The sequence below is a fragment of the Accipiter gentilis genome, chromosome 5 (genome assembly GCF_929443795.1).
Source record: "Accipiter gentilis chromosome 5, bAccGen1.1, whole genome shotgun sequence".
Classification (NCBI taxonomy): domain Eukaryota; kingdom Metazoa; phylum Chordata; class Aves; order Accipitriformes; family Accipitridae; genus Astur; species Astur gentilis.
In genome coordinates, this window is record NC_064884.1 from 43,041,503 (window position 1) to 43,066,618 (window position 25,116).

General features: G+C 43.6%; 1 protein-coding gene across 8 annotated transcripts in view; it reads left to right on the forward strand.

Moving 5' to 3' along the window:
- The first annotated feature begins 5,780 nt into the window (after positions 1–5,780).
- TANC2 (tetratricopeptide repeat, ankyrin repeat and coiled-coil containing 2) overlaps positions 5,781–25,116 on the forward strand; it is a 271,466-nt gene continuing 252,130 nt past the window's right edge. For 7 of the 8 annotated variants that reach the window (XM_049800633.1, XM_049800635.1, XM_049800637.1 and 4 more), the window contains exons 1-2: positions 5,781–5,922; positions 8,794–8,939. The gene's annotated coding sequence lies outside the window, so the exon portion shown is untranslated. Of the gene's footprint in view, positions 5,923–8,793; positions 8,940–22,694; positions 22,741–25,116 lie in introns of those variants that run through there. The other variant, XM_049800634.1, reaches the window with a different exon arrangement.

The window sequence follows — 25,116 nt, forward strand, 5'->3', positions numbered from 1 at the left end:
CACCTCATGTTGGGCGACAGAAGAAATTAATCTGTATCTTCAGATGTCATTCCTGGTCCTGCTAAACCCTTTGGACTCACTTGAGCACTTCTATAAAGCTTTTATAAATTTGGTTATTTCCCTTAAAAAAGATTTGTGTATTTTTACTTAAGCAATAAAGTGGACATTATCTTCCTAAAAGATACAGCTAGGGAATGGTTAAGTCTTTTAATATCCCTAGGTGGGAATTAGGGAACAAGAATGGATGCTTTGTAAGGAATTACTGGTTATTATTACAGACTTCTGAAAAACAGACATGAAATTAACAGTTGTGTGTCATTTCATTACTGCTTTGGCAGTCAGCTTTCTTTAAGGGTAAGATGGTTGCTAGGGCTTTGTAGTGAATAACCTTTTTGTGTTCAGCTCAAGGCAGAGTATAATTATTTTATAATTTTGGTTCATGGGGCCCTTTTAGACATTTTCAGGAAAAAAAGAACTCGGCTTCTGTTAACCCCCCTCATACTCAGTTGCCGGTGATGGGCATGTCACAGCAACAGGAGAAGCTCTGTGTCTGTCCTCATCATCTGCACTGGATATTTGCCTGAGGATCTGGCTATCACAGTGAGATGAAGGCAGACTTGACATTGTTACAAGCTGGCACTGATTGACTTTGAAAAGTGAAGTTCCCTGTCAAGGTATGTGTCTGGTTTAGCGGTACCATCACTGTGCAGAGGTGAGGTGGTGGACGGCAGCTGCTAGGAGTGAAGGAATTGCACATTGGGTTAAAGCTGATATCCTGCAAATCCACATAACTCTTTGGCTTCAAGGGGAAAACTTATTTCTAGGAGTCAACAAACTTACCCTTCCACGTGGTCGTAGTAAACTTCCCTCCATCAGACTGTTTTTTTTTTTAGGACGCAACAGGTTTTTAGTCAGATAGTCTGAATTAGCTGCGTTAGAACTGCGTACGGTGGGGCAGTGAGATAGCGTAAGGGTAGGATCTATCAGATCAAAAGCGGGTGTCGAACACGGGTATCTCCATCCGAGCTGCTTATCCTGGGCCACTCAGTAGTCCTGGAGAGCAAGTTCATGGTCGATCACCCAAAGGTGTGATTTACCCCACCTGACTGCAAGTCTTCCCTGCTTGGTCAGCTAAATCGTGCTTTAAACTCCAGACTAGGTGGGCTATCCTTCTGTGGGCTGAAATGGCGGCAGGGTAGGACGCCTGCGGGCAGACAGATCCCACGCTCTGCCCGGCCTGCAGTGGCACAGGTGAGCCCACACCTACCAGATAGAGCACCCTCCTCTTTCTGTCCTTTAACGCACTGTAGGAACGCGGCTACACGTCTGCTGTGCGTTGTACCTTATTGTTTGATGAACTGCTTGCAATCCAGTGCTGCAGACGTTATGTTTTGGGTTTTTTTTTCATTGCTAATTGCTTTGCTACATGTGCAAAGTCTCAAATGATGTGAATGCCAATAAAAAAACCCCGTAAGTTAGCCTTGCTGGGAGTTATTTAGAATTGCAGACTCTATGTATTTATGGGTTGGAAAGTGTTTAAAATGAGAGGAAACATATTCTTGCTTAAGGTGTGGCTTTAACTTGGGATCCATCACTTCTGCACGTTGCTGTAGCAACGCTGCAATGGCATGGGAGTTCCTTTTATGGCTGATTTCCGAGCGGAGCGTGGCTGGAGCTGGCAGGCTGTGTTACCAAGCAACCCGGTCCTGTGCTCCCGTAACTAGGAAATGCAGCCGGTGCTTTTTAATATTGCCCATGATTTTGATCATATGTTCCTTCTGTCAACATTTGTCTTTTTGGTGTGAAATAATTCCTATGGAGTACTACAGAAAGATCCCTGGTTTATGGGGATTTCCCTGCCCCCCCCGCCACCTTCCCTCACTTGAATGTTCAATGTGGGAACATTCATAGGAAGGCAAAGACAGCAGTCCATTTATTTAAAAAAAAAAAAAAAAAAGTTCTATTCAACACGTGATGCTGAAGAGTAATTAAAGTGATGCCATCTGCACCGTGTGAAAAGAGAGGCATCCTTAGCTTCCCAGGTTTGCAACTGATCAGATGTCATGTTTCAAGACAAGCCTCCCGAAACACAGGTGTTGAAATGCATTTTGAAAGTTTCTTCCAGTTCCTGCTCTGATACTGGTTCCTTTTGTGGTTTTATCTTCCCTGTATACTTCAGAGGGCTTTTGATAATAACCTGCTTTGTGGAGGAGGATGTGAATTAGTAAAGCTTAGGAGATCATGACGAAGATGGATGATGAAATTAAAATGTAAAGTTGTGTTAAATATTTATATTGTAGTCATAGCCTACCCCAGGTTGCCTGTCAGGTCCCCCCTGAGAGTCAAACAGATGCAACGGCACAGGCTCTATTGCCAAGAACAGTCAGTCACCTTGATTTGAACAAGAGGAAAGTTTATGCAAGGATTAACTTGAAGCACACAACCCCTCCTATTTAAGCTGATAGAACTACACATATGTTTAAAGTTAACTTCAACGACTGTTGTATTGGAGACCTCCCAAGGGTAGGTATGACAGACTGTCGATGGTGAGTGTCAAAGTAGGTGTTTCTTTCGAGACCGCCGACGTGTGTGTGGCAGAGGTGGGATCCTGGCGAGGTGTGGAGTTGCACACCCACGGATCGACGCGTGCAACATAGCGCCCATGTTCAAAGCGGCAGAATAGAGCTGAGATGAAATCACAGGCGAACACATTGATTTGCTGGTTTTGAACTGTGTTGTGGATTTCCTTGTATTTTATGGATCTTCTTAACACTGGCAGCTGGAGAGGAGGAAAGAACGTGGCATGTTATCCCCAGTGGCTGCAACCTGCCAGTGTCTTGTTTTGAGCCACCTCCTAAACATCCGCTTGCATGTTGATTGCATTGCTTTTTATGACCTTCTTTCACATGGAGTAACCCTTTTCTTCTAATTTCATGTGCAACCTGTAAGTGCATAGGACCTTGAAAACTGCAGGGGCCTATATGTCAGCCTCTCAGGTTATTAAGCATGTGATGTTCCAAGATGGTTGTTAATGACCTATTGTGGTGGCAATTCTTTCTGTCCTCTGAACAAGGAAAACTAGCAATGAGGACTTATTTGATACATTTGGTGTTGCAGAGAAATTGTGACTTTTTGTCTCTAGTAGTCTTCCTGTAGTGTGTTTCACAAGACAGCATGGACAAACATACAGAGGATATACTGCAGTTTGGATTGGTAGGTGCTGTTTGTCAAGGAGGTCAAAGGTAGTCTGGGAAGTACTGGGTTTGACATTCTGTCCATCATTTCTGGTTTGCTCTGGCACTGATCAGTGCTTTTAACTGGGGTAAAAAAAAAAAAAAAAAAAAAAGGAAAAGCAAACCAAACCTAAGGCATCTGTTTAATTTTTCAAGGGCAAACCACTAAACTTGGCTGTAGAATTCATATATCCCAAAGCCTGAGATTAATTTGTGCACATACTTCTTGAAACAGATGCAAACATTATTTTTGGTTGCACAGTGTTTATTGGGTTTGGTGGGTTTTTTAACAGCATGTAAGAATTCATTTGGATACAGCAAGACAGGTTCCTAGATTTAATTTGGTATCGCTCCACTGTCCTGAAATGGGCAGTACTAACTTGTTACACCAAGGGTAGACGTGGCCCTTCATATCTTGTATCAGTTTTCTTCTAAGTAACAATCATACCTGCCCACAGTGATATTTAACATTACTCAATCCTTGTAAAAATGACAAACTTAACATCAATGCTAAATTGACTGTGATTAGTCACATATGTCAGCATTAACAAATGATGACACCTAAAAATGCCCTGTGTGCTTTTATTTCAAATTTTCTGTTACATTGCGCTGTGCATTTACTGTTCCCCCAAGAATGCTCATTGTCAGGGGAAGGAACTTCACATCCCACCTATTTAGCAAATAGATTGTGAAAGTTGATCTTTGTTGTTTTGAGAGAATAATTTTTATTACCTTCAAAATAACTGACCGTCCTTATTTTAATCAGGTGCATGCGTCCCAGCCTTCACTGAAGCAGACCAAATTCTAAATCTTCATACCTTGTACAATTTCAATCCAGTCTGTTGTCAGCTGTAACTGGTTCTTTTAATCTTTTGTAGTAAATGTCAGGTAAGGAACTGACAGTTCTGAAGGTAACAATTTCCCATTTATCCACAGTCTGTGTAATACATGAGTGGATACTTACTGCCCGTGAATGACCATTGCTGTCAATCCAATTTAAAATCTGTTCTTTTCTATACTTCTGGAAGGATTCTGCCTGTATAATTTATCTGTAGGTTATGGAGTGGTAGTGAATTAAAGTCTACATTCAATTTATTAGTTGTATTTTAAATATTTGATCACAGTGAGGCTAAAGATTCAATACCAATGTGATAAGTTATGAATATGCATTACAAATGACCATAGTATTTGAAATGGATCAGACGACAAAAAATCCTTACATTTGTGAGAAAATTAGGTGTCTCTTCCTTCCCGGTGTGGTGTGTACTATAGGATGAGATGGCACATAACAAAGCTACTGTAGTACTGAAGATACAACTTTGGATTGCTCTTGTCATGTTTTTAACTCTTAAGCTGCCTTCAGCTCTCGTTCATAGAATGAAGCTTTTAATACTTGATTCCCTTTCTTGCACTCTGTTCTGTACATGCATGAAGAAACAAAGCTGAAATAAGGGTGTGAAAAGGCGTCCTGTATAAAGCAGGCACTCTGTTTATGCAATGAGCTTAATGCTGCTTCAGGTGGAATAAGGCCTTATATTTGTATGTACACATCTGCAGTGCTGTGTTGTCGTTCTTCTGCCTGTACTCCCATTGAATAGTAAGAACCAGATTCCAAAAAATAGGCCAAATATCTGGTAAAATTGGAACTCTACAAATTTATTTTGAAGTATTTGCTCATGAGTGTCACAGATTTGCTAGGTGGTGATCACTGTTGAAAACCTGTCGCTAATTTATTATGCAAATTATGCCATTAGGTTAAGTGGATCGACTTGCAAGTTAGCATGCTATCCAACGTGAGTTATGCTGGTAGAATCCATCCTGGTAAGACACACACATTTGAGTAAATTATATTTACATTCTCTGCTCTCTTTATGTGATGGTCACCCCCCATGTCTGTCACTTGAATGCGTTCTAGGTTATGTGGGAATGTCTTAGTGGCAAAATGTTAATTTCATTAATTTTCAGCAAGAGAAACACATCAAAAGCCAAGACACACAGGGAATAAGTGACTGGAAATGACAGTGCTTCATCTAAGGAAAAGGGAAAAAACCCAGGACAAATATTTATCTACTGTTTTGTTGAGGGATTCCTTTTCTTCTCAGACATGAAGAAATCGGTGCAAGACAAACATGCTAGCAGCTACCATCCGTGTTAGCTCTTTTTTGTGCTTGGTATGTCAAGAAAAGAAAAAAAATTATGACTCATTGTTTTCCAAGGATGCTGCTTCCTCTGCAGATATTTACAGGTTGTTTTTTAGGAAAACTTACAGTTTGCAAACTGCCCACTGAATTTCCATTTTTATTGCAGGGTCATATTATTACTGCATAATTCCTCATGTTATCACATAGGTTATGCATTTAATGCTTGATTAAGGAAAAAAAATGCATTAGCCACTCTTATAGTATTATGTCTTTTACCGTAGGTCTTTAAGATAACGTAGTGATACAACCTGTATCTCTGGGTAAGGCTGGTGTTCTTCAACCCCACTGCTCAGTTGAGACTGGAAGGTGTTGCCGTCCCCTCGTGTAAGCAGTCTTCTCTTTTCCATTCTAGAAACATGGCTGTTGGTCTGGAAGAGCTCTAGCTTCTTTGGAGCAGGAACCTGACATTTTGTACTGAAACAGCCTAAAAACAGCCTCAGGGTCATACTGTCACTTTAAAAATTAACGCATCCAACATTTAACACCTGGTAAGTACTGCAAGTGTTACTTTCAAAACTGAAAGTTATTTTCGTTTGGAAAGCGTTCCAAAGCTTGACAATGTTTCCCACATATTCGTACTGTCTTCCAACTGGAAAAATTTGGAAAATAGTAGTGAAGTATGTGCATATGTCAGGAGGGAAAGCTCACTCTACAAAAGCCTGCAAACATGCTTGGAAGCAATCTTTTTCCAAGTACAGCTGAAATTAAGTTAAATCTTATTTTTCTAATAAAAATATTTTTGTCAAAATTTTCTGACCTCTTCAAATTCTCCTACTGATGATGAAGCATGGAGGAGAGAATAAGAATTTGCTTTTCCTGTTTCTTCTAAACAACAAACCAAAGACTACAGAAAATGACATTAAACCAATGAAAATGGTGTGAGAATTGCAAAGCCAAGGATTTAAGCAATAGGAGATGAGGGAATTGAGGCTCCCATTTGATTTCATTCATCACTTATGCCTGAGCTGTCTTTGCCATGGGCCTCATTTTATTTTGCATCACCTATTGGGTTGTTATTAACACCAAGGCAAAGTATGCATAAAACACATAAACATTACTTCCTTAGAAATACTGTAAGTTGACTGCACAAGAATAAATAACTGCATAAAGCAGAGGGAACAATGAGCTGGACTTATGTCTTCCAGCTCTTATCTTTTCATTATACTTTTAGCTTGTTTGCCTGCAGTTGTTTGTTTACACTGTGCCGTCAAAAGCCCCAGCAGTGGAGCTGTGGTATTTTCAATGGAGCCGTGGCAGACGTAGCTAAATTACTGGTGTAAAGAACCTTTGGCTTTTTTACAGTACCGAATAGATTTGTCATGAACACTTAGCAAAAATAGCATCTGGAAGGCCAGTTGGAAGCAAGGAAAAAGGGGAGGACCTTTACTGCATATGAATAGTTAGCTGAAAGGCAAAAATCTCTTTAGATTGGCAGCTCCTACCCTCAACAACTGTCCGGACAGCTCAGCAACACTCATCTGCTCAGCTTCCTGTTCCAGAAACCAGGATTTTTAGTCCTGTTGTTGCTGATGAGGTTAATGTATGGCTTACAGTAATGGCAAGTGAGCAATTGAATATTCCCCAGAAGGCTCAGCATTTGTTTTCTAAATAGAGAAAAGAAACAAAAGGGAATCCTGCTAAAATTATCCCTGGTATTATAAACAAATGCAAATGGCTGTGGGAGCTCTGGCTGGTTTTGATGGCTGGTTGTAGCTTCAAAAGGGGGTTAATTTGCCCCACTCTCACCTATAGGTGTCACTGCCATGAATTAAACAAACTAGAAAATTTCAACAGCAACTGAATAAACAAGCTGCGTTGAAATAGTGTTGGCTGAATAAATGACTAGTTTAATGGCATCCACTGGAGAATGGTTTTGTCAATACCGCTAATACTCCAGTATCGTAAATAAGGAGGTTTGGGACTGTAGTATCAGCATTTGTCAGATTATGGATTTCTCCTATATTGAAAGGGAATATAAAAGAGCCAGAATCAATGTAGGACAGTTAAAGCATGGTTTGCATGGCTGGGGGGCACGAGATGAGGAGCGGGTTGCATGGTGTTGCCTTTATTGTGTGGCAAAGGCAAGGCCTATGTTGGGGAGACCTAGTGCCTAATCTCAGCCCGCATAATCTCTCTCCCTTCTCTGGGAAAACTACCTCTGGGTTTTTATGGCCAGTTGGAAATGCGTGTCTGAGAACTTACTTTGGAGAAATGTCCCTAATTTTTGAAGCTTGCCTGTAGGGAAAGAAATTAGCGTTTATTTTATTTAGCCACTATTAAGCCTATTTATAGGATGGCCATTCAATTATCCCTACCTGGTATACAGTAGATGCTCTGAAAGCTAATTAACTAAGTAACTGGAGCAAATCTGCTATTAGGTATGCAGGGAAGGTAATGCTGACAGAAACCAACAACAGGGGTGAACAATTAAGCAGATGGACACTTCTGCAAATGACTGTGGAATTTACAGTGGGAAATGTCTTTCGAAGGCAAGGGAGTTTTGCTATTTATTTGAATGGAGCCAGGATTTCACCTTGAGCTTTTGAGGCCAACAGGGACCATGGACATAGGTAGTGTGACCTCCTGAAAAGCCTGCGTACTACAGCGTAGAACGGCTTACCTGGGATGCAAAACCCCTGGAGAAAAGAGTTCATAGGATTCAAAAGCAAAAAAGATGGGGCTAAGGTGGTGTCAGATCAGGATCATCCAACCCTTGTTGTTGTGTGTTTTTTCTTGTTCCTGTCTGAGGGTGAGTAAAAGGTTATGCTGTGCCCTCAGTCCTAACATGGGCGAAGCTACATAAGCTGTGAGAAAGGTTAATTTGAACATAATCATTATTTTCTGCACTCTGTGATACAAATGGTTTTTAAAGCTTAAGTGCTTATTTTTGGGATTGACAATACGCAGCTCTCTATATTGGCCCACAAAAAAAGTAAAAATAGATCGATGGGGATTGTGCAGATGTATGTGAATAATTCTTGGCAAAACCTGTTATATATTCCTCAGATGCTAAATCTTAAGACATTTCACTCTTTCTCTCATTTCCAGTTACATGTTTTGCTGCATTTAATCTTTTTTTATATGAGATCATTCTCAAATATTGCAGTTTGTGAATGGTTTTCCTGGTGCTGGGCTTTTTTTTTTCTCTTTTTTTTTTTGCCTTCTCTTAAAGCTTCTTGAGTGTCATAAATACTATTTCTATAATTGAACATCAGATGGATTACTGGAATTAACAATGTCTGTGTCCTCAGTCATTTGCTGCTGTTGTGCTATGTCCTTACTGGTAGATTGTGCAAAGTGTGTTTGAAGAATGTTTTCCTCTTTAACTTGCTCAGATATTTTTCTGTTCATACACACAGGTTTCATAGCTGAAACTTTCAGCAAGTTTTGAAGGCAGCCAAGAAGGAACTTTAATGGCTCTCCTGGAAGTCGTTCAAAAACCGCTCCCATTGACTGCATCGGATATTGTATAAGGCCCCAAAAGCAATTTCCAGGGATGTATAAGGTAAGAGATGATAATTTGAATACTGAAGGCCTGTATTAAGAATGCTTTTGGAAGGTGACATTGAAACTTCTAAGGGTATCTTTTTGCCGTACAAAAAAATGTATCTAAATCTTTAAACTTCCTGGGTCAGTTCTTTTCTGTGTTAATTTGGGTCCAGCACATACTGTACCCTGCTCTGTGGCTTTCCAGAAATTCTGGTACCCAGCCATTAGTTTAGATAGTCCCTTTTCCCAGGGTGTAAGAATTATCTGCCTTATGCTCGAAAAAGTAATCATAGAAAAACTATTTCAAACTCCAGCACTCCCCAGCACTGCTTCTTAGTGAACCTCCTCTCCCCCATGAATCCAGCTTGGGCTCCCTGTAACTCCTGCCAGGGTCTCACTGTCCTCAACAAAAAAAATATCGTCTGCTGCCTCGTCAAATGACTGTTTCCCATCAGAGTCACTCAGACTCTGAGGTGTTTTTTCATGTGCTTGCTTTTCCTGTTCTAATAAATCCAGCCTTGATCAAATCATCTCACCAAGCTACAAGGAGTCTCTATTACCCATACGTAAGGAGCAAAGCAGAGATAATGCTCCACCAGGACACATGGAAATCACAGCTTATTCTCTATAGGAACATTCTAGTTCCTGCTCAAATCTGAGTTCTTAAGCACTATTTCAGGCTGCTTCTTTTTGGGACTACCTTAACTTTAAGCTCTTGAATGCTTTGATTTCAGGAATTGTTTGGGTTTTTTTTTGTTTGGTTTTTTTTTTCCCTCTCAAGTTAATTGTTCTCACCTCTGATTTAACTTTTCATCTTCTGCACCCAGACTTTTTCAGGACACAAGTCCTGAAGCTATTGTTCCAAAAGCTGGACTACAAGGTTACTTTTGCCTCCAAGGTCACACTCTTTTTGCAGGTCTATTAACAACATGACCTCAGGAACACTTGAAGAGTCAATCATTAACTCAATATTAGAATGTGAGCCACCTCTGCTAGAAATTACTGTCTGAGGGTAGACAGCCCAAGAGGTAGGATGGAGACAAACTTCAAGCACTGTCCATAGAAGAGCATTAGTGTTACAGTGGGCTTATACTCTCAGATCTCTAGATGTAAGGACTCATTGTGACCAATTCAGGGTGACCTTTGTCAGCCACCAGTCCAGTACACCTGCTGCTCTGGAGTAACAGGAGTCCTCAGCATTTCCCAGACATGGGTAGTTTATAAATTTCCTGTTTGACTTTGCCTTGGTCTTGCCTTTCCCCTTGTTCCAGACTCCACCTTTGAGGTGACTATATTATCGTAGTGTTCTTTGTTTTGGTACAGTCAACATTCCCCGTGCATCCTAATCATGAGTGCTTGTAGTAAAAAATCAGACAGATCGCCTCTCCTTCATACCAGTGGCCTGGCTGCTGTTTTTCATTCAGCAAAAGAGCGTGAATGATCTCCATCTCTTATAAAAGTGAGCATAATTTGGAGTGTGGGGAAAGTGAATCTTTCCCTAGGCTGGGTTTTTTACTGTCTTTCTTGTGATTCTGACTGCAACAAACTAGTCAGGCGTGTTTCTTGTCTGTTTGAGCTCCAGATGAAGAAATGACATTTATTTTCTCCTCGCACATCGCCTAGTCAAGGGAAGTGTCTTTATTCTGCAAGTGGCAAAGAAAAGATATTATCTTTTCATTTTGCATACAAGGAGGTTGCTTGGTGGAAGAATTGTTCCCTTGGATTTTTTTCATCTCTGCGTGCTTAAAACTCACTTTTACCATGTCTCATGCTCTGCCCAACTTTGTTGCCTCTGTGCTATACACTGTTGTTGCCTCACGTCCCTCACTGTGACTCTCAGTATTCAAGTCCAATTTGAAAGATACCTCCTAAATTTGAGAGACCAGAATCCTGTTGGACGAGCATTTTTGCACCTCTGGGAGAAGTGTCCTAGTGTCACACTGGCTTTAAAATCAAAGCAAACTCTTGATAATACTTTGTGCATGCAGTCTGTCTTTATAAACCTGTAGAACGTATGTGTGTTAGCCCTATCTTACAGATCTCTGTACCCTCCTGGTCTTCTGTCTACATTCTCAAGACTCGTTCTTACCTCTGGGGAAAAAAACCCAACTACATACTGTATTGACATTAGCTGAAAAGGTAAATACTGAGTACTTCTGAAAATGTTGGCTTCTCCTCTGCATCCGTGTGGTTCCTTATCCTTTGGGCTGTATTGCCTCCACTAGCTAATTCTTTCTTTCTTAAGTCTTTCTTCTTAGAAGATTTAAGCTGTCTCCCTAAATTTGCTCTTAAACTCTTTCTTAAATAGGAAGAATTATTCAACAGTACAAATTTATAAAAGAAACAAATGAATTCAGGCACGAAGTTGACCGATGTTTCTTGTGAGGGGCTGTTGTTGTTGAGCGTGGTATTTGCACCAAAAGAAGAAGTGGAAAAAATATGACCTTTTGCTATGGTCACTGAGTATAGAAACATTCTTAATTCCAAATTGAAGTGGATACAAACAGCAACTCCACTTGCAGAGCCTCCTCGAGGGAAGCAGTTTGCAGTATGCCCTTTCACAGGAGAGGAGGAAACCTGGCTGGCATTAATTCACGCTTTCTAGACACAGCAGCCAGTCTCTTTCCTTTCGCTTATGATGATATCTTTGGGCAAAGTCACTTACGCCACAGTGCATTAAAGGCCTTGTATAAAGGGTATTACATTACCATATTGTCATGAGTTTAGAGTGTTTTATTGCAGCAGAGAGATTATTAGGAAGTTCCTAGGGAAAAAACCAGCTTCAGCTGCATCAGGTCCAACTGATATAATAGCAGGTGTCCCCACGGCTAAGGCTATGGCTGTGGTGAGAGCTATTGAATCGTGTTGTCATTGTTTATGGTGTTTTAGGGTTTTTTCGCCACCTTTTTTTTTCTTTTGCCATCTTTTTTTTTTTTCTTCTTTCCTTTTTTCCCTTCATACTACCATCCTGGCTGTGCCAGAGTACTTGCTTTCAAATGCCTTCAGAACATCCAGTGTAGCAACGCTTGTCATAGGTACAGTGATCATCCTTGATCACAGCACTGTGTTGGAGCTATGTGGTTTTTTGTTGGGTTTTTACATGCTTGAAAATGGCATGCAGATTACCGGTGAATCACTCATGTTTTTATAACACGAATAAAGTAGTCACTTCAGTTCCTCACAGCACACAAGCATTATTGATGCTTAAGTTTCCTGAAGACCTTATTTCATTAGACAGAGTCTCCTCACACTCTATACCCATTCTGATTAGAACAGTGATTTTTGTACTCTTTATAAAGACTTCGGGAATGTTCCAGTGGTGATGCTGGTCCCTTGAGAAACACCATGGAAGTAGACTGCTGCATGGACTTGTCTGGTGCCTGTTATGGGCTTGCCAAATCCACTAGCTCGATAGTTGAGGCTGCTGCAGCTCCCTTTTCCCAGGTGCAGCCTGTAGCGCTGGGAGGAGCAGGTCTGGGTGCCCTCTTTCTCTGATTAGCTCCCAGGGAGGGGGGAGTAGATATGCAGAGCTTCTCTATGTAAAAGAAAACCACTCGCTTAGTTTATCTGCTGCAACACCTAGACGTCTGTGGTCACGATGGTGACGGTAAATGGTTGTAGGTTGAAAACACCAGACTGAGTTGCCAGAAAGAGTTACTAACCACCGGCCTTTCTCAGCTGTAGAAGTCATGCTATAACCTCCAATGGTTCTTGCTGCCTCTCTGGAGTTACTTGATTACTTTTAAAAGACTTTGTGGAAGAATAGTCAGGAGCTATATGTATATTTGCATATATACCTAAATATTTCAGTGTAAGAGTGCTGTGGAGGTTAGAGTACTGATAGCAGCACCCAGTGCCCAAAGCTGACCAAATGTTTTCTGTACTTTTCTTGCTGTGCTTTGCTTGAGTAATCAGGACAATTCTCTGTTAGGCATAAAATGAAAGTAAATGATTAGAATAAAGATGTGCTGAGCTACTTGACAAGACTTGAGTACAGGGTACGGAATCTGTGGGTGTTTGGCACAGCCCCAGCACTGCAGATATTTTAGCTCTTGCTTATTTTTGATTCTGTTCAAATATGACTTACCTTAAAAAAAAAAAAATTAACTGCAAAGCATCTGATGTTACACAACAGATATTCATAATGGAAAAAACGGTATGACAAAGCTATAGGCATGAGTTGTAGGGCTCAAGTAGTGTTCTGAATTACCCAGGCTTCAACTCATTCTGGAGCACTCAGGCAATAATTGGTTGCATACAGAGTGGTTTGTTCTATCAAATCACCCTCTTTCAGAGAAGAAACCCCCAGAAATGCTTCAGAGGCACAAGCCACAGAGCCACGCTGTCATTGATTCTGGTCACTTACAATCCTTTGTGGATTTCAGAAGCAACTAGGATGGGATGCTGAGGAAAGCAATAATACTCCCAGAGGGATTGACACATGGAAATCCTTCCTAGGGACAAAGCAGCAGACCACCTCTAGTACATCTCTTCCAGTTCAGTACCCAGCCTCCGAATTCCCTTTTCTCAGGATCCCTGTGAGACGACATGGTGATTTAGAAACTGTATTCCATATTTTTTTTTGCGTCCTAAGGGATACATTTACTTTAGGTGAACATTTCACTCACTCTGCTTCTGGCTAAAATAGTAGTGAAAGGGACTGAAAGTTGTGGCAGAGAGCCCTTCCCATCCTGCCCATCCCGGGGTGCATTTTAATGCAGATAACTTGGGGATATCCTGGGACCCTTTGCCAGGAGCCTGCACACAGCGAGTCCGGTGGTAGCAGAAGCAATCTGTAGCTCTCCAGGGTTGTCTAGTTAAGTTGTCAGTCCATTATCAAACTTTGTTTCTCAGGCTGCAGGCATCACATCTGGACCAAGAGGAAGAAATGAGTCTCTCATGTGTGGGCTGCTGTTAAATATCAGTGCAAAAACAAGAGATGAGAAAGACGCAAGGGTTTACGATAGTAACTGCTAGCAGACAGCTGGGATCAGCTGAAGTAAGGAAACCGTTAAAAAGGAATTGCAGCATCAAAGCATCATTTTTCACTTTGTAAATTCAGCTCCAGTATTCTACAGTGTCATTTGTCCTGAAGATTTGGATTCCTGTGCCACATCACAGAGTGCTAACGTCTCTAGCAGAGGGATCTGTCACTGAACTGCAGGCGTCTCTAGGGTGTAAAACAACAACAGCTTGACGGCACACAACAGCAGTTCAGGAAAAGTGTAAGAAAAAAGTTGCAGTAAAATAAGAGAGCAGTTGGGAAGGACCGTAGGAAGGGTGTACAAACAGAACACAGCATAATAGGCCAAGCAAGGTGCATCTTGGTCATGTTCTTACCTTTAACATATAGGATTCTAAAAAAAATTGCCGTAAGTACTGCACTGGGGTGAACACACAAGCTTTGCAGATCTTTATAGCTATCACCTGGTGACAGGAAGCTGTCAAATGAGAAATGCAGTAATAGTTACAGTAGACACTGAAGAGGAACAGTGAAAATGATGAACATTTTCATGAAAGGAAAGACCCACACCCCCTTTCATAATAAGAAAATCTTTTGAGTATAGCCCACACATGGTTTGGAGGCGGCTGCTTTGCTGATTATTGCAAGCCAAAATGTTATATCAGTACACACCTACTTAACAATACCAGTTGGGTTAATTAAGGGAAGGTTACTTTTTGGTTCATATGCCTTTTCAAAAGTGGAATAAACAACAATCTTTATTCCCTTGGGAGAAAAAAAAGTGCAAATTCTGCCAGCTGGTTTGTAATATGAGAGTGCTTTACATGGTGTATTTTCACAGCTGTCTTATCAGTTTCCTAAAATGAATCAGGGTGGAGCAAACAGTTTAGGAATGTCATGAAAAAAGGATTTGGAGCTTTGCTGTGGTTCATGATAATGATGCCCTCTTGGGATAGTGCATCAGAGATGGAAGATCCTACTGGAGATAGGAATAATGCTTTTAAAAACATTCTCACACAGAATTCAGTAGCTATTGTGCCTAAAGTCTGGATGGAGACATCCTCTTCACTCTTTATGGTGGCTTGACTTGGAGCAGTTTTCAGACGGGAGGCATTTCTACATCTCCTGCTGTGGGATTCACTTCTGCAAAGTGTGGCAGTTTCTGCCACTGTAACTTGTTTCAGTGGGAGCTGAGGAATCTCCAAACTTTCTGGACCTGGGTCCTTGCTAGATCTTAGTTGAGATAATCAGCTCCATCTAAACCAACCACTAAAGGTCAGGTCTTTCCCCCACTGAAGATGGTGGGAGAACCCTGACTCATTTCAGTAGGTTCAGTATTGTAAATTAAACCCCAGAAATACAGGGAAGGAAGCATTTCAGTGCTGTTATGTCCAGAAAAAGTTAATGTGCTGTTTCCCTTTCATCAGTGTTGCTGTTCAGTTAACAAAATAACCGCTCAGACTAGCGCTCGCACAGCGCTTTGGATTTTGGTGTAGGCAAGCAATATAAAAAAATCTATACTGATTTATTGTGTGAGTTGCACAGGAGACGTGCTCTGCTGGAAAAGAATCTGACATGTTCTGTTAGCACTGCTAGGGGTTAATGCAATACATGGGACTATTTTAGCAGTTTCACTAAATAGCATTTATTCCATCACCGCTAAGAGTTACAGTGTATTTGACAGAAACAAATTGAGTGAACCAAAGCTTTTTCCTTTCATAAAAATGATTATGACTAAAACTGTACTCTTTAAAATACAGCATATTAAATCAACTTATCAAACTTCTGACAGTTTTACTTTAAGTAGCCTTACTTATTTTGTTGGCTTATAAAATACTTATCACTGCTTTAGTACTGGTATTTTTCTGAAGATTTCCCAAGTCTGATTGTGAAGGTGAGCAATGTTATCTTCCTTACAGATACCTGAGGTGTCTGCTGCAAATTGTTTCAATGACCTACCAACACGTGCGCAAAAGAACATGTATGACTTACATCAACTTTATAGTGTCCTGAGTTAAATGTTTTAATGGTAAGATTCATGATCATCCGGGAGAAATTTTTAGAGTTAATAATTTTCCATGTACCTGAAAAGCTTAAGACATGGTAATCTAGAAAACAGTAATTTGCAGCAGGCCTTGTGTCTTACTTCATCCTGTGTGCAAAATACTGCTGCTCCAATTTGTAAGTTGCATCTATTTTCACAGGCCTGCTATGAATTTCACAAGGAATCTCCAAGTCATTAGCCCAGTGCCCAAAATCGGGCCCAACTGTATCTATTTTATTTATGACAAATGCTTACTGTTCTTATGGGTCTCCGTGGATGGTGGTATCACAGTCTTCACAGGCAGCCTATTTCAATGCTTAATCATCCTTGCAATTAGAAAATTGGTCCTAATTTCTAGTCAGAATTATCCTTGTTGCATTTTAAGCCTTTGTCCTCTGTGCTGCAGCCATGGAGAACAAACATTTTTTTTTTTTACGTATCCTGTTGACCTTATGCATGCATGAAGGTTGTTGTAGTCTTTTCTTTTAGGCTAAACATGCTAATTTGTTCATTCTCTCAGGGCATAAGAGGATAGGCGGGATAGGGAGAAAATAACACAGAAACTGGTCATCTTTTTCTGGTACTTCAGTTTGGACAAGATTTATTAGTAGAAGTAATGTCTTCTGATTGGAGTAATTAGAACTGTGAGGCAAGTTTTTGGGGTGCACAACCCCTTTAACAGCAAACTTTGAACTCTGCAGAAGTAGCGAAAATTTAAAAAAAAACAAACAAAAAAAAACCAAACAAAAAACCCCCAAACCCCACAACCCCCCACCCCCCAGAAATCTTTTCTAATTTTTCCAACTATACTAGTTGGTCTGCCAAGGAGTCTTGTCCTGCCTGTGTCTTGAGACCATCACAGCAAAGTACCAGTCCGTATATAGTATCCTTCCAGAATGCTGGAACATACATTACAAAGGATAATGTGCTGGAATTTTAATGAATGGACAGAGACAAACTGGAAATGTAGTTTTAGCTGCTCTCAGTCTATCTTTATCTTTATTCAGGACCATAAACATCACAAGTAATCCAAAATTGTTACAGTAGCCACTGAACACAGCCCATAAATAGCTGTGCCAAAGCCGTAGAAAATGGTGTGAAGCTTTTCCTACCCCAAATGAACATTAGTCTGATTGCCACCTGCAGTCATTAACAGTGATCTTGTGAACTCTTAAAAACTGAGTTAAGTTGGTCCTGGCATAATTCAATGGGGAAATACCAAAAGCTGGTATTCTAGTTTGGTCTAGCGTATATACAAATGCTGGTGTCTTTTGTCTACAAAGAGGATACTAATTCTGTAACATTAACAAAGCAGAAGGTACAATTGTGAAGATTTTTCTTTGTTTACAACTGAGTGCTCTCTGATAGGTGTACCCCAGTGTGCCAGAGGTGCATTATTTCAGTCAAGATGTTATCTTGATCACATGCAATCATGAAAGCTCCTGTAGTGCCTCTCAAGAGGAAAATGGTGAGATTGGTATTGTTGCCCAAATTATGAGCTGCATAAATACATCCTCTCTTTCAAAATTGCAATTATAGTTTGACATACAATGTTCTTCTTCTAATAATGGGTGTTTTCTGTTGAACGGACACAGAATTCTGGACTAAGGCATGTGCATTTGGTTGGTGGATTAAGGAATCTCACTCAGCTACCTATTTTCAAAAAGAAAACCTGAGAAAGCATCAAGCAGCGTTTGAAAAGTTTTAGGGTGGGAGGAAACACTGGCTAGAGAGGGGACTTGATCATCCTACTTAAAAGCAGTCTTTGCTTGCTGCTACCAAAACAACGCTCTAACATCTTGTCTAACGCTCTTCTTTCACAATGTCATTTGTTGCGCTATTGTTCTTGTTGAAAATTTCTTAAGGACAGTGGGCAAGACCTGCCGTGAAGGGTCTCTGATCACAGAGAGTAAAATCCTTCTGGAGGTCAGTAGTCTCCTGTTCTGACTGACTTTTGGTGCACAGCGCAAGCCTCATCATCTCTTGGACAAACACCTTTTCACTTCTTCTAAGACTCTGGCTTTTTTTCTGTGCTTCCATCTGCTGCAGGAGGGAAACGGGAACGGCTGGGAGTTGCTTTCTGTTACAGGCAGGACTGTTTGATGTAGGTTTGGTATGCTGTGGCATATGTCACCAGCTCTTTGTTTCCACGTAGCCTTTAACATTCCTTTTCTCAGTGTCAAAAGGAGTTTTGGGGTTTGGTTATACATATTTCTGAGGAGACAGAGCTCTGCAAGCAGAAAAAGTTTTGTCTGTGTTGGCTTCTATTAGTGAAAGAACTAGAACCTGGGTATTAATTCTGAGATTCCCAAAACGCAGTTCCTTTCATGTTGCCTGGTCATCTCACTCCAAAACAGGTGTATACAGGAAAGTAAAACTATTTTTACTCATCCTATTATTCTTTTTTTCTTCTCTGAAGCTCTGCTAGCAAGCCCCGATTTCAGCCATTACTCAAAGGGTAATGTTGGTGTTAAAATGCAACCCTGGTGGTGGAAGGGTCATAAAGCGCACATTTATTTAGCTTTAGACAAACCAGAGACAGTTATCCACAGCTCAAGGTGCTCTTGCCAAAAATTGCAAAAATTAAAATTAAACAGCCAGCAAAATGGAAATCTCCCTTTCCTTCTGCAAAAAACCAAAGCTATTTCAAAACTCCCCAGGCTGCACAAATAGATATGCCTTTTGTTAGTTACTGAAGGGATGGCAGACCCTGTGTTCTTTTAGTCTGCTGAAGTGTGAAGAAAAGCAGTGTCTCACATTTATGGGATTATACTAGAATATTTTCTCCACAGGCATATATTTCTTAGATAACAAATATTGTAAGCAGTATTTATTTTTATATGGTCACACTTAATAGAATGCATCTAGGAGATGGTCTGATGGTATATATGATTTAAAAGACTGGGTGTTTTTGTATCTTCCTGTAGGGATTCTGGCTATTTAAGAAACAACATCTTGTTTATTACAGCCAAATTTTTTCTTTGCTGTTGTGCAAACTTCATGGCAGCTTGCAGTACAAACACACAAAACATAAAGAGTTGATTGAGGTTTTATGTGAATTTCTTGGCTCCCTAGTTCACCAAAGAGATGTTTGAACAAGTGGTTCTAACGCTAAGGGGCTAGATGTAATAAGGTGTGGATGTGACCAAAATGGAACTTGGACTGGATTTCTGGACCAAAGTCAGGAATGGTGATCCTGAAAACTCTGCCCTCACCCCTTAGCTAATCCTTGAAGACTTTACATGCTATAGGTGATTTGTGTTGATATTCTTGAAATACCTATAGTTGTGTGTCTGCATAGGCACAGACCAATCCAGTCTTATAGGTCTGGGCAGTGTGGTGCTTTATTTATACCGAAGCCTGAACAGCCGAGATCCAGCAACTAAGCGTGCTTATGTGTCCCAGAAGGCATTTTCAGAGCAAACTCCCTACGTTCCAGCAGGATCTGGCTCCTTGCAAAATGCAGGGGAGGCTGTCATCGGTGGAAAACAAGGGTGCTTTCTTTTCAGTCCTCTCCTCTGCCTCAGGGACTTCAAACCCAAGTATTGACCTGAAGAAGTTGCTTGCCTACCTGGGTTCTCACTCAGAAGGCACCCAGCTTACGCTGGTACGCTGCACACACAGCCTGTGTAGTGTAAATACTTTGGAGTCACGTGTGCCTCAGGAGGTCCCAAAGCCACCAACGTTGTGGGCTGCCACAGGACTTGGGGGAACCTTTCTGTGTGCCCGCCCGTGCTGAAGCATCTGCTTTTGGCCATGGCCAAACAGGGTAGTGTGGGAAACGGACCCTGCGCTATGGCTCTGGTGTTCTCACACATGACTAACACAAGTGCTGGATTGGATGCAAATAACTAAATATTTAGTCACTGTGGCTCCTCTCTTCCCATTTGGAAGCTGGTCTTTTGCCGTTATCTCATTGCCTTTGACTTCTCAGCTCTGTATTGGAAGTGTCAGATCCTCCCTCTCTTTCACAAACCTGTGTCTTGAAATCTGTTTTCTTAGGAATGATATGGGTACATACAGAAAGCAGTTGACATCAGTTCTGAGAATATTTTCTTGTAGGTGGAACTATTATTCCTCCGTGGTACTGTAGCTGTGCACAGAGTCAGTGACTTGCTATGCTAATAAGTTGCTGAAGGAAAAATGGGAATTTTTCTGGCTATGTGTTCCCCTGTAGTATATGTGGTTTAAAAAGGCTAAAGGGCAACAGAAGATAAGCAATTACAGAAAGCACTTCTGCTGGAAGTGATGAAAGAGACAGGAGGCTACAGATTTAGATGAAAGTATTTCTGGAAGATTTCCTTACTGTTGTGGTTTTTGGTTTTTTTTTAAAGTGCTTGTTGCACTGTTTTATGTGATGCCACTCTCCTATGAAAGCAAACCCCAAGGACTGAAGTTGCAGATGATGTAGATGACACACAGTCACTCATTCTGATCCAAGCTTAATTCCAGAAACTGGGCATCTTGTTTATCAGCTCTGCTAACAAATACACATAAAAACCAATCGAGAGCGACCTCCGATTTTTATTAACACTTCTAGGTAGGATTCTTTCTATTGCAATTTATTTTTTGTACAAGTAATTTTCCTGACTCACAACCGAAGATTGCCCTGTTGCTTAATTTATTTGGTCACTAATTTGGCACTGTGGGCAGATGTGATGTAAAGCTCTTAACCATTCTGGGGTTAGACGAAGGCAAGTAATCTGCACCCAGAAGGTTTAACAAGGCATCCATCCCAAGGGAGTGTAGATACTTTTAATTAATTTAATTGAGGGGAACATTCTGTACTGGACTAAAAAGATTATTTTGTTGACTAAGACCTAAGTATTAGTTTTCTTAAAGGGAAATAACTAGATAAAACCCGAAATTGTTTACCGTGTACTTTTTTTGTGCAGAAATAATGTTGATTTTTAGTTTGATGAGAAAACCAAATTTCTGTCACTGCTATATTTCATTCAGAGCGGACCATTAAGCAATGCTGATATGTTGATTGGATCGCTAGTTGCAATGTGTATCTGGAGCTATTTAGGTAATTTAAATAAATGTTTATATTAACTTTAACAGGTAACGCAGCTTTTCTCTTCCTGCGTGTTCCTTTTGCCCCTGGTCTTCAGCTGTCTGTCCGATCTCTTGCAGGGGGAGCATGAGTGAAAGGTTTCAGTTTTCGGGTATCGTTCCCAGAAGTCTCCTTTTTTAAAGAAAAAAATTAGTGGAAGGCCGCGGGGGTGTTTTCACGGCACCGAGATGTGCCTGCACCCACGGCGGAGACCTGGAGCCGCTCCGCCTCGGCGGGGGGCGCAGGGGCCGGGCGCGGTGCTCGCGTTCCCATCGCCGGGTTTACGTCTCATCGCCTCCCCCCCCCCCCCCCCCCCAAAAAAAAATCCCTTCGCTCGGCCGCGGTCCCTTCCGAGCGGTACCTGCAGGAACAGGTTCAGCACTCGAACGCGGTTTTAACGCCTCGGCCCTGCTGGAGGCGCTGACAGATGCCGGAGCCGCTTGAGGTCTCGTTTCCCCGCAGCGCAGCTCCGGCCCACGGAGCCGCCTGCGCTCGGCTCCCTCCTTCTCGGCAGACCCTTCCCGCACCATCCGTCGCCCCGCAGCCTTCCGGGCCCTCAGCGAGGGGGCCCGGGCTCCCTCACAGCGAACGGTTCCCTCACGGCAGGAGCCCGCGCCCACCGCCTCCCCCTCACAGGGCAGCTCCGCGCCCACCCCCACCGCCTCCCCTCACGGAAGGAGCCCGCGCCGCCTCCGCCGCCTTCCCCCTCTTCCCTCACGGGGGGCGGTCGCGCCGCCACAAGCGCTCCCCCCTCAGCGGGACGAGACCCCCCCGCCCCGCCCCACACACACACACACACGGGCCCGGCGGCGGCGCCACAGCGCTCTCCCGCCCGCCTCCCGCTAAAGTTTCTCCCGCTCGCCGGGCGCGGGCGCTGCTCTGGCCAACGCCGGAGCCCTGCCGGCGCCCTCCCGCTCCGCTCTTATCACAGGCGGCGATCACGGATGTGATTAAGGCGCATCCCGCCGCCGCTCCTTCCCCCCCCCTCCCCCCCCGCCGCCTTCCCACCGCCGCCTTCCGCAGCGACCGCGCCAGGTACGAGCGGCGGGAGGGCGAGGAACGAGCCGCCCGGCCCCGTCCCGCCCTTCCCGGGGAGACCGCCCCCGGCGCAGGTTGCGCTCGGGCGGAGAGGAGGGGGTGGGGTGGGGCGCGCGTTTTGCATAACCACACCCCCCATACCTCATGAATAACCAAAGCAGCCCCGCCTCTCCCGCCTGCCTCACCTCCGAGCGCGGAGGGAGGGAGCCCGGGGGCGCGCGCGCGCCCGCTCGCCCAGCCCGCCGTTTCCCTTCCCCCTCCTTCCCTCCCGCCCCGCCCGCTCTCCTCCTTCTCCCCCCCTCTCCCCCCCCCGCGCGCGGCCGTCAGCTCGGTCGGCGGCGCGCGCGCCGGAGCTGAGCTGAGCGGGGGGCGAGAGGCTCGGGGGGGGCCGCCGCTCCCCGGGGGAGGGAGGCCGCGGCGGGCGGAGAGGAAGAGGGAGGGGAGCGCCGTGGCAGTTGGGCGGTGAGGGAGCCAGCGGAGCCGCCGCCGCCGCTGAGGAGGGGCGAGACCGGCCCTCCCCCCCCCCCCCCGGTCCCCTCCCCTTCGGGAGCGCGCTCACCCCGGCGGCGGCGGCGGCGGCGGCGGCTCCCGGCGCCGCGGCGATGTGGTGAGAGGGAGGCGCCCCGCGCTCGTCAGCCGCGGCCGCGGGCGGTGCGTCTGTGAGAGGGGGGGGGTCGCGCGGCCCGCCGGGGAGCCCCGCCACGCCGTCTCGTCAGGTAAGGGGCCAGCGGCCGCGGGGCGCCGTGTCCGTGTGTCTGTCCGTGGCCGCGTGTCTGTCCGTGGCCGCGTCCACCGCCCCCTGTGGCCACGGATTAAAGGGGGGGGGGGTGGCGGCCGTGAGGGGGGGGCGACGCCCGGCGACATGTCGGCGTGAGGCGGGGAAGGGGACGGGGGGTGGCGGGTAGCGGTGTCTGGGTGGAAATCGCGGCGAGACACCCCCCCCCCGCCACGCCCCTCCCCCCCTCCCTCCCCGCGCGGTGCCGCACACGGGTGGGGGCCGGGCTGAGCCCCGCACCGCGGCGGGGAGAGGGGGGGGGGGAGGTACAAACCCCCGCGACCGTGACAGCGGGGTGGGGGGTCGCCGGGCGTTGCTCCCCTCGGGCGGGCTGGGCGAGCCGGGTTCGGGGCTGAGCGGGTCACGGTGGGTTTGTTCTTCCTTAATAAAAGTTGGGGCAGCAGCGGGGAGCGTTGGGAGAGGCAGCGGCTGTGAAGGTGGGGTCGGTGGGAGCTTGGGCGCAGGTAGAGTTTGAGAAATTGCCATCTCTTCGATTAGAAATCGCCTGTTTGTAAGAGAGCGGCGCGCAGTCTTGAAAGGTAAGTGGTGAGTATTTGGTGGGCGCATCACGTGCTGCAGAATTCAGCTCCATCCCTTTAAACGTTAAGGGAGGGTATAAGAAGGGATTTTTTCCTGCAGAATGGCCCCTTATTTACAGGGGCTGTGCTGCAGGTAGCATGCACGTGAGACAAGCACACACCGCCCGCCGCTCCCTGCCTGCTGCTTCTGTAGGGCTGGAGAAAAACAAGGGTTAAACATCCTCCCTCTTATTCCTGCCATAGGGTGAGTAAGGAGTGTGGAGTCTAATGACACACAGTATCTTTCTATTACAGGCGTGGGTTGATTGTTGGGGGCTAAAATGTAAAAAAGAAATGAGAGATGATGAGGCAGGCAGCTTCTCCCAGATGTATGTTTTGCAAGGAAAGGACAGATTCTCATCCCCGTTTGTGTTGGTAAGTTCAGGAGCATATGTTAGACGGTAGGCTGGTTTAGAGAATGATGCATCGGTGTGGATTTTGGGCTTTTATACAGGTGAAAATAGCATAAGGAAAAATGAGATATCTGGAGAAATTAAATAAATTATGAAGGTTAATTAGCGCTGCTGGGGATTGTAGCATAGCTACAGTATACTGAATGAAGGCAAGTTAATGTTGAATTGGGAGAAGAACAAGAAGAAATACAGCAAACGTGCCATAGAGAACAACAGCATGGCCATGAAACCCTGCTTGCAGCATTTCTCAGGTTGGAGATTAGAATGATTTCTTGAAAATGCTAAAGGTTGGGTGTTGTCTATTTTTCTTACTTAATCCTCAAAACTTAAATACCAAACCTGCAGCAGAAAACATCCATTCCTAATAATGTGAATTAGAAAAAAGAAAAGAAGCTAATGAAATAAGTGCCTTTTGGCAAGAACATATTGAAGAGAATTTGCTAGCTACAGTCACATGAGGCGTTCTTATTGGAGAGGCACCTTAGATCGTGGATACTTTGTGTAGTGGTATGTTTATCTAGAAAATGTATGATGGACATGCAGTTGAATTATGCAAGTACAATGTATTGCAACTTGGCATAATCAAAATGCCATTTTTTGATTCTGCAAACAAACTATCCGGGGCGGGGGGAGGAGCAGTAGTGCTTAGGGAAAAAGACTATCTTAAACTGGTTGAAGTCTGTGGCCATTATGACTCTGGGGCTTCTAAAAAAATAAACTACTTAAGGAGTTGTGCTTATTTTTTGTAGGAACTCTTGCTAAGTGCATGATAAATGCAAAAGATTGTGCATACTCCGAACTTAGCAGCAATTTCATGTGAATGGAGGGGAGTGGTAGGGCTGTATCCTGTTTGAATCTAGACTGTGGTTATAGAATGTTGAAGCATACTTGCATGTAGATTTAGACTTGTAATTACAATGTGAATTACTGGTTACATATTCAGTGTAACTGGATGACTAATATAATTTTATAAAATAAACCCCTTATCAATATTGATTGCGTTGTAGCAATTCCTGTCTTGTTCTCATCTTTCTGTCTTTTCCATTGGTTTTCCCATGGTCCTGCGTGGGCTTGTGTTTTTTTTAAACTGAAATACGTATTCTGGACAAAAATATGTCTTCCGAGATACCTAACAATTACCTTTTAATATTTCAGGTTACATACCCTAAATTTAGTTTCAATTAAACCTTTAGAATACAAGTGATACATATGTTGATGTTGAGAAATCCATGAGCATACCTGTTGTGTTCAGTGAATTTTTGAAAGATTAATTTTTTTATGTAACGTTACAGACAAGGATGCCTAACTTTGTGCTTGTAAATTCTT